At 36.3% G+C, this 8,411-nt stretch overlaps 1 protein-coding gene and 1 pseudogene across 2 annotated transcripts in view; one reads left to right on the plus strand and one right to left on the minus strand.

Moving 5' to 3' along the window:
- Immp2l (inner mitochondrial membrane peptidase subunit 2) overlaps nt 1-8,411 on the plus strand; it is an 863,335-nt gene that overhangs the window by 302,174 nt on the left and 552,750 nt on the right. The window lies entirely within an intron of this gene.
- On the minus strand, nt 2,594-3,452 carry LOC105991349 (annotated as a pseudogene).

An 8,411-nucleotide genomic window follows, 5' to 3' on the forward strand; every position in this document is an offset into this window, starting at 1 on the left:
GAGGGGGGAGGGGGAGGAGGAGGAGGAGGGGGAGAAGGAGGGAGAGGGAGAGGAGGAGGAGGAGGAAAGGAGGAAGAAGAAAAACAGCTAGGTGCTGATGGCTCATGTGTGTTAGGAGGCTGAGATCTGAGGGTCATAATTTGAAGCCAGCCTGGACAAGAAAGTGTGTCAAATTCTTAACTCCAATTAACAACCAAGGGTGAGTTGTGTGATTCAAGAAAGCACAGTACCAGCCTTGGTTGAGAAAGCTAAGGACTCTGAATTTAAGTCCCAGTTTCAGTGAAAACAAAAAAGTAATGATGTGTTTTATTCAAAAAGAGTTTCAGAATTGTGGATGGTAGTTGCTGATCTTTTTCTACTTGTTGATTATTTACTTGGTATTCTTATCTATAACCCTAGAATAACAACTAAGGAAAAATAATTTCTCAATGAGGTTTGTTTGTTATTTCTTTTATTCTGTTCTATTTTACTGTTGTTCCCTTGCATGGGAAAAGAAGCTCTGTTCTAAACTGTATTCTCCCTTTAACAGTCTCAAGTCAGAACCATTCATTGGGTCACTGTACATCAAAAGGAACACAAATGCAGTTTGAGATGCTGATTTAGGAAACTAATAGCAGGGCTATAAAACTGTCTAGCAAGCCTAGACTTTTGTGGGTTTTGATCTGAGTTAAGGTAGACTTGCATAAAGAACACTTTTGCAAAAAGAAAAGAAATATTCCTTTGTTTCCTCTGGGTGAATATGGAGTAGATGGGGTTAAGGCAGGCAAGTTTTACTGTTCCAGGATATATGTTATGAAACTCCCTCTGTCTTTACAAGTAGTAAAATAGAGTTTTTAAATCTCGATTATGTAAAATGGTATGTGAGTTAGCGTTAATATAGTCTGGTATGTCTTTAAGGAAATAGATTTGGGGCCATTAGGCTGTAGGGAGATGTAACACTACCACCATGTACTGTAACATGTTGATTTGCATGTACTTGGGTTTGTACCTGAACCAGGGTCATCTTCTTAGAGTGATTGTTCTTCTGCATCAGACACAGAGACTTCTTGCCACTTTCACCCATATTGTTATATAACAACACTTAATGCAGGAAGGACACAAATGAATTTGCCCCAACTAGTCTGATTCCTGATGTGATTCAAATAAGGCCTCCTTCATTAACAGCCTTGGTCTGTTCCCAGGAGCTCCTCTGTGGAACTCACGATAGAATTATATTCTGCAGCAGCTGCAGTAGAGACCAGAGGGAAAATAAAATAGCAAGGCTCACAGTTTCTGATTTGATCTTTTTGTCAGAAATCATGTATACTTCCTATTATTTTGATATTGTTAATGTTATTTACTATTTTGAACTAAAATGGTTAGTTTATGAAATTTCATTGTAAATCAAAAGAAAGGGGTAAAGATGGAAGGAGAGAGAAGAAACATACATTTGGCTAGCAGGAGAGATCTTGACCTACAATGTCCCATAACATTCAATAGGATTGATTTCCCTTAGGAGCTGGAAAAAATGACTCTGTAATATTCCCCATAGAGAAGTTCTAAAAGCAACAACTGCCTAATGCCACACACACACACACACACACACACACACACACACACACACACACACAGAGAGAGAGAGAGAGAGAGAGAGAGAGAGAGAGATAGTCAATCAAGTAAAAAAAGTCCATTTGATATATACTATGTTCTGAATGTGTTCTAAATCTCCTGTGTTGAAACCTGATTGTCAGTGTATTGAGAGGTGGTATCTTTAGGAGCTGATGGAGTCATAAGGCTGGAGCCCTTATGAGGGAGATTCATGACCTTATAAAAGAGGACGAAAGCAATGGCCTATGCCTTTTATTTTTCTTCTATTGCCTTCTGCCATGTGGGGTCACAGGAACAAGGTTCTTACATAAGTTAAATGCCTCCCAGCCTTTACAAGTGTGAGGGAAAACAAAAACATTTGATGTTTTTTTAAAAACAATAAAGCACCTACTAACTATACTTTGTGATAGCTACATAGTAGTTATACTATAGTTGTAGTTATAAAGAAGTGTAATAGATGAGATACATTTATGAAAATAATTTATGGTTATGTAATTGCATTTTCCATTTCATTCTACCCTCAACAATTATGTTAGTAAGATTTTTTTGGTGGAAATGTAGATTGAATATCTCAGTTTTGTAGCTTTGGTATTTGTCATTATTTTGTATATCTGTTTTATTCATAATTTGTACTGTTCTTGTATAACAAAAGTAATTCTAATGATGGCTGAGTTTAACAAAAAAAACTTTAACTTCATCTTAAAACATCCACTGATCTATTTCATTCAATGGCAAGAATCAATGTTAAAAGAACATAAAAATGAACATGCACACAATTGCACAATTTTCATAAAGGTGTATTTCATTATTGATGGGTAGTGCATTTAACAGTTAAATACATCTAAATAATGTATAGATGACTACACTACTGCAGCATTCGTAACTAGATAACCAATTGAACTAGGATCAGCTAACAACTGTCTAATATTTAAAATACAGCTCTGCTGGTCACAATGGACATATATTAAGGCCAAATCTTCATTTCCAGATGTTTCTTTCAGCTGGATTAAGTCTCCAATTCCAGGGCAAGCCCAAGTTTGTGGCCTCCAGAGCAGATAGTGTAAGTTTCATACCAGGCCTCAGAGTCTGAGTATAACTCACTTCAATTAAACTAGAGTTGTTAACCTTTGCTGAAATGGAAGCAGTGGGATCCAACCGATATTTAGCTGCAGTGCCAAAAGGAGTGCAGTTTGTACCTGATGTCCAAGCAAGGTTTACTGCAGTATCAAGATCTTCACAAACTTTCTGATAAATGGATCCTCCAAGTCCTATCCCATCGTGACATCAGTGTGTAGCTGGAAATCCCCAGTCCTGTAGCCCACTGCAAAATTATTTCTTATCATCTTTGACTTGGCACTGTCAAAGGTCACCTGATACCCAGTAAGCCAGCCTTCATAACCAAAGACAGCTGAACCATAGATTGCAGGTCCAGCAAAATCAAAGTCAACATCACAACCAAGATTTGTATATTCCCTCTTGTAAGAGGACTTGATTTGATCACTTTTCTTTCCAGTATTTGCTGAGAAGGTAGTATAAAATGTCAGTTTCAAACCTTGACAAATCTAGGCTTCAATGGAGATTTCTGTTCCCAAGGTGTGATCAGTGTTCCATTTTTCTGTGAAAGTCAGACCACATTCACACCATCTATATTTGGTCTCCAAAGACCTGGTAACTTTACCAGTCCTGGTAACTCAACCAGGTGTTGAGAATTCCACACAACTGCATGACTTTGTTTTTACATCCAGTTTCACCAATCCAAAGCCAAATCTTTTTTTGAAAATACCTCTGTCAGCTTCGCGAAGATCAGCGTATGATGGAGGGATACACGTTGGCCACACGCAGGGCTGTAGATAGGCCGCCATGGTGAGGCCCAGGGAAGAGGAGATCTTGGTGGCCTCCTGAGGTCGCCACTGCGTGCTCTTGGCTCACAGCTGAGGCTGCTCAGCTTACTGAAAGTTCGGCTGCAGCTGCCGTGGCTGGAGGGCTAAGAAGGGTTTGTCATTTCTGTAAAAGTATTTTCTTTGATTAATGTGAAAAAAAATAACGAGGGAATCAAACCCGGGGAAATGTGGTGCCACGGAGGCTTGGTTTACACATAAGGCCTTTGCAGGCAAACATGTTGTAAATGCAAATACTGCTCTACTGGAGGGTTCTATGCTACTGGTCCTGGGTCACTACTGACTTAGGGAAAATGGGTAGGTCCAGTTAGCATTTTAAATAGGTTTCAAGAAGATGGTTTTCTCAATAAAATTTTTTATCTGAAGATTTTTGTCCTGATAATTCCTATTTTGTAGTTAACAATTAATATCTTATATGATTAACTGTTTTATTGCCTTTTTTGTTTGGTATCAAAACGTCTTCAAGTGTGAGAATTTGGCTTTCAACTGTTTGGCTTTCTTTCATTATTTCTGTCACACGGGGGCCCCAAAAATCCTCCGGTCCCTAAAAAACCAAATGGAAAACCTTGGCCCCGCAAAAAATCCTCCAAAATCCTTGGGTTTGGTTTGGAAAAAACCTTTAAGCCAACGGTTAACCCGTTCCTTAAGGAAGAACGGAGGTTGAAACAAGGGCAAAAGGTTGGGGGTAAGGGCCCCAACAACTGAACCAAGCCCCCCCAACCCCAACAAAAACCTTTCCTTAAACCTTTTTTTATTGTCAAGGTGATGTATGGAGGGGTTACAGTTACATAAGTAAGGTCTATTTTCTTAAAAATTAGTTAGGTGCCTTTCTGGCAGATATTTAGAATGGAAAGATGAAATAGAATTAAATGAGATTTTATCATTATTTTTTCCTTTGAATTTTTTTGTAAATTAAGTTTTTGTTGTGGCAAAAACACATACAGTGTTATTACTTCCAAATGTATAGCTATCTTAAAGCTATGCAATTTATAGTCTATAAAAGAATTAAGCATGATATTTCATTTTTCCATATTATTTAGCATCTGGTTTTTGGTAAAGATGATTTTATTTCCATGAGAACATAGACTCATTTTGTATAATACTTGGGTAGTGAATGTTTATCAGAAGAAATTCTATCAATAGACACATAAAATAGTGTGGTTTTAATGTAGTATTTTACCCTGTGACCTTGTGTAGATCAGTTAGCTTCCGTACCTTCTTAATTTCTTAAAGTAGCCTAGGAAAGTATCATTACATGCTGCCATGAAACCTAAACGGCACACAAAAGTACTATCAAGATAATATGTTATTGGGAAAGAACCTCAAACACATGGTGGTTGTGTTGCTTAAATTTGTTACATAAAATCTAAATAGCAGGAATAGTACAGAATTTTCATGTAATAGTAGAGAATTTTCATTATTGCAATCTTACAGTATATAATTAATTCATTACTAATGAAACTAGATCAATAAATCAGTATAATTGAATAGTTTATGAACATGGAAAATCATACAGAGCATTATATTTCAATTGGGTATTTATCATGTATGTTATAATGCAGAGGTGACTATATGCTGTGGGGCTTATTATAAACTAAAATGAGAGTTTTATTTTATGACTTACAGTTCATATTGTAACTTATTTTCAATAGAAGGGATTTGTAAAATGAATTTAAAAGTAGATGCCTCTCATGAGACATTTGCATCAGTGAGTACTGTGAGCTTTGAAACTATTTTCAAAGCTCCTCACAGCAAGATTTGTCTCAAGTCATTGAAAAATTCTTAGATAGGACATGATAATTTCTCACCCACTAGAGAAATGATGCTATTTTAGAATAATATTTTAAAATGCAGACCCTTGAAAAGGTGATAGATGATTTTTCTAAAGTGAGATTTATTTTGTTTCTGAGATTAGATTGTAATGGTTAGACTTTAAGAGCATGACTGATCTGTGAGTCTAGTCTATTCAGCAATTCCATACAGTGAGACCTTTTGTATTATTAAAGAAACTATTTAAAACTTATTCCTAACAAAATTCTTACAAGGGTAACCATTGTAATGATCCCAAGGTTTTCAAGAGAAGTTTTATAGTTTGGTGGATTCTCTCAAGGATTTTGGACTATGTTTCTCTCCCACTGATTATATTGCATGATATCCTGAGGATCTTTATTATTATTATTATTAATTATTATTAAACCAGTGTCTCTCATTCCTGGAAATGGAAAAGTAGAAATCAAATGTAAGATTTTTAACTAATGTTTGATTGTGACAGAGCAGAATAGGTAGTATTATGGTTCTAATTCTTCCGGTATCCTTGTTTTACTAGATTTAATGTTTAAAAATCCACTGAAAAGTCATGTACATATGACCAGATAAGATGATGTTAAGTGAAATGAACCCCACGATAAAGACACAAGTGATTTTTTCTTTCTTGCTTGTATTTTTTCTTTCTTTCTTGTATTTATAAGGTACTGTGTGATTTTTTTGTTGTTGTTGCTTTGTATGTTCCTCCCCCTTGGTATAACCCCTGTTTTCACTGTATTTGATATCGGTGCCTTACATCTTGTATATACTTCTCTAGTTTGGGAAGGGGAAGGGAAAAAACAAAATGATTAAATAAGGATAGGGATACAGGTTGTCCCATTGTAACAATGAGATTGTACAAGACATTATGTTGAAAACTATTTAGGTGGGGAGAGGCGGGAGTGTAGTTGCAGAAGTGGGAGGGAAGGGATGGTAGGGTTAAAAACAAAGGAAGAGGTAACAATGCTTGATAGGAAATGTGCTTGCTCATGTAACTGTAACCCCTCTGTACAGTATTTTTACAATAAAAAAGTATTTTTAAAAATCTTAAAAATAAATCCACTGACTTATTCCTAATCTAGTCTGTCATAAACATTTTCTTTTTCTTAAAAAGAATTCTCCTTTATGTTGTAAGCATGACTCAGGTGGTAGAACATCAGCCAATGAGCAAAGCTTAAAGTACCAAGTTCAAGATCCCATTTCGGACAGCAAAAATTAAAACAAAATATATGCCTACATTTCCTGACCACTGTATTTAAAATTTAAAATATACCCTCCCCTATTCTCTATATTCTTCCTGCATTGTTTATTTTTTAAATCATCTATTGTTCACTGACATATGTCTCCTTTAATTGAACCAGAATGTCATCAGAGCACTGCTGTTGGTAGTTATTTCCCAGTGCAAGCAACAGCAGTGGCTGGTTCATAAGATGCCTTCAATAAGTGTTCATTGAATAGGTGCAGTGAAACAACACACAATGTCTTTTGTATTAATATGATTACTTCTTTTCATGAGAACATTTTGTTTAAATCAATATCAAATTTATCAAATGAAATATCATCCTTGTGATCTTTTCCTTTTAATGGTACATGTGTCTGAATAGATAGTTCTAATTTAGGAGTTTTTAACTTTTACTCTAATTTGCAAGGTAGCAAAAGATCTATTTGCTAAAGGCTAGATTACTTTTTTTTTTTTTTGTCAGTCATGGGGCTTCAACTCTGAGCCTGGGCACTGTCCCTCAGGTCTTCAGCTCAAGGCTATCACTCTACCTCTTGAGCCACAGCACCACTTCCAGTTTTCTAGTCTCATATACTTTCCTGCCAAGGCTGGCTTTGAACCATGATCCTTAGATCTCAGCCTCTTGAGTAGCTAGTATTACAGGCATGAGCCACTGGCGCCTGGCTAAATTACCTTTGTATAAGTATCCATACTAACAATCTGAAGCAAACGACTAATGTCTGGTTTTCTTCACTAAACACACAATGTGATGCCAATATATGGTGGACACATGTGAATTTCTTGCTTACATGTTTTTTTTAAAACATTGAATTGTTTGCTTGCATGTTTTAACTCCCTATTTTCCAATATGGATTTCAGGAGGCTAGCTTTCTATAACATTCTTTATACACTTATGCCTACTTCCTCTCTACTAATCTATCAGTATTGGGTCAGCTAGAGTTTGTAGTGTAAAATTGCTTATTATCTCTTTATCCCATTCCTAAAGAGTAGTCCATTTCCCAAACTCCCTTCATACTCAGATAATGTCTTCCTTTGATGTTATATTTTAGCACTGTTTCAGCAAGTCTGTGAGAACAGTCAATTCTACATATCCTCTTTACTGTGGATCATTAGAGTACAGGAACCTAGTATAAAGTAGAGGCTCTTGAATCACTGGCCGGGTTCATGAGTGAAACTAACTGTGAGGACACTCATCTTTGCCCCGTTGGGCTTATTTAGAGTAGATCAGCTCAAATGATAGGCCTCCCTCCACAGGAGAAGGGAAGACACTTCTCTAACAATGAATTCTACGTGATGGGAAGCTATGGTATATGACAAATGCAGTTATTTTTGATTCATGAAACTTGCCACCAGAGAATTATTAACAAGGCAGAGACAGAGGTCAACACTTTAGTTAACAACTCCTCTTTCCAGGCAAATTTGAGTTTTATCAATGGATTTTAATTGTACTGACCTTTTTTTTTTCAGTGGTAGGGATCATGGAAGTTAATAATCTGATATCAAAAGAAGTGGAAATCCTTTATTTGGCTCATTGTTATTTGGTGACAATCCTACTTTACCCTAGAACTTTTTTTTTTAACCTGAATACTAGAAACTTGTAGTAAAAATAAAGAAACCACCTCTTAACAGAAGTGCTTTGGGATTTGCACCCCATTTTTTCAGGAGGATGAATATGTGTCAGTTACTCATTTGGGCAACTATAACAAAATGCATTACTCTGGGAAGCATACAAACACGAAAAAGTGATTTTCAAAGGCTGAAGAAAATGCAGCTCATGATCAAAGCCGAGTGTGTCTGTCCACAAACACAGTTACTCCTCGATATGTCTTTGAATGATAGAAGAGGCCAACAAGCTCTTTAGGCTTCTTTTGTAAGGACATTAA

Source organism: Dipodomys ordii, unplaced genomic scaffold (assembly GCF_000151885.1).
Source record: "Dipodomys ordii isolate 6190 unplaced genomic scaffold, Dord_2.0 Scaffold72, whole genome shotgun sequence".
Classification (NCBI taxonomy): Eukaryota; Metazoa; Chordata; class Mammalia; order Rodentia; family Heteromyidae; genus Dipodomys; species Dipodomys ordii.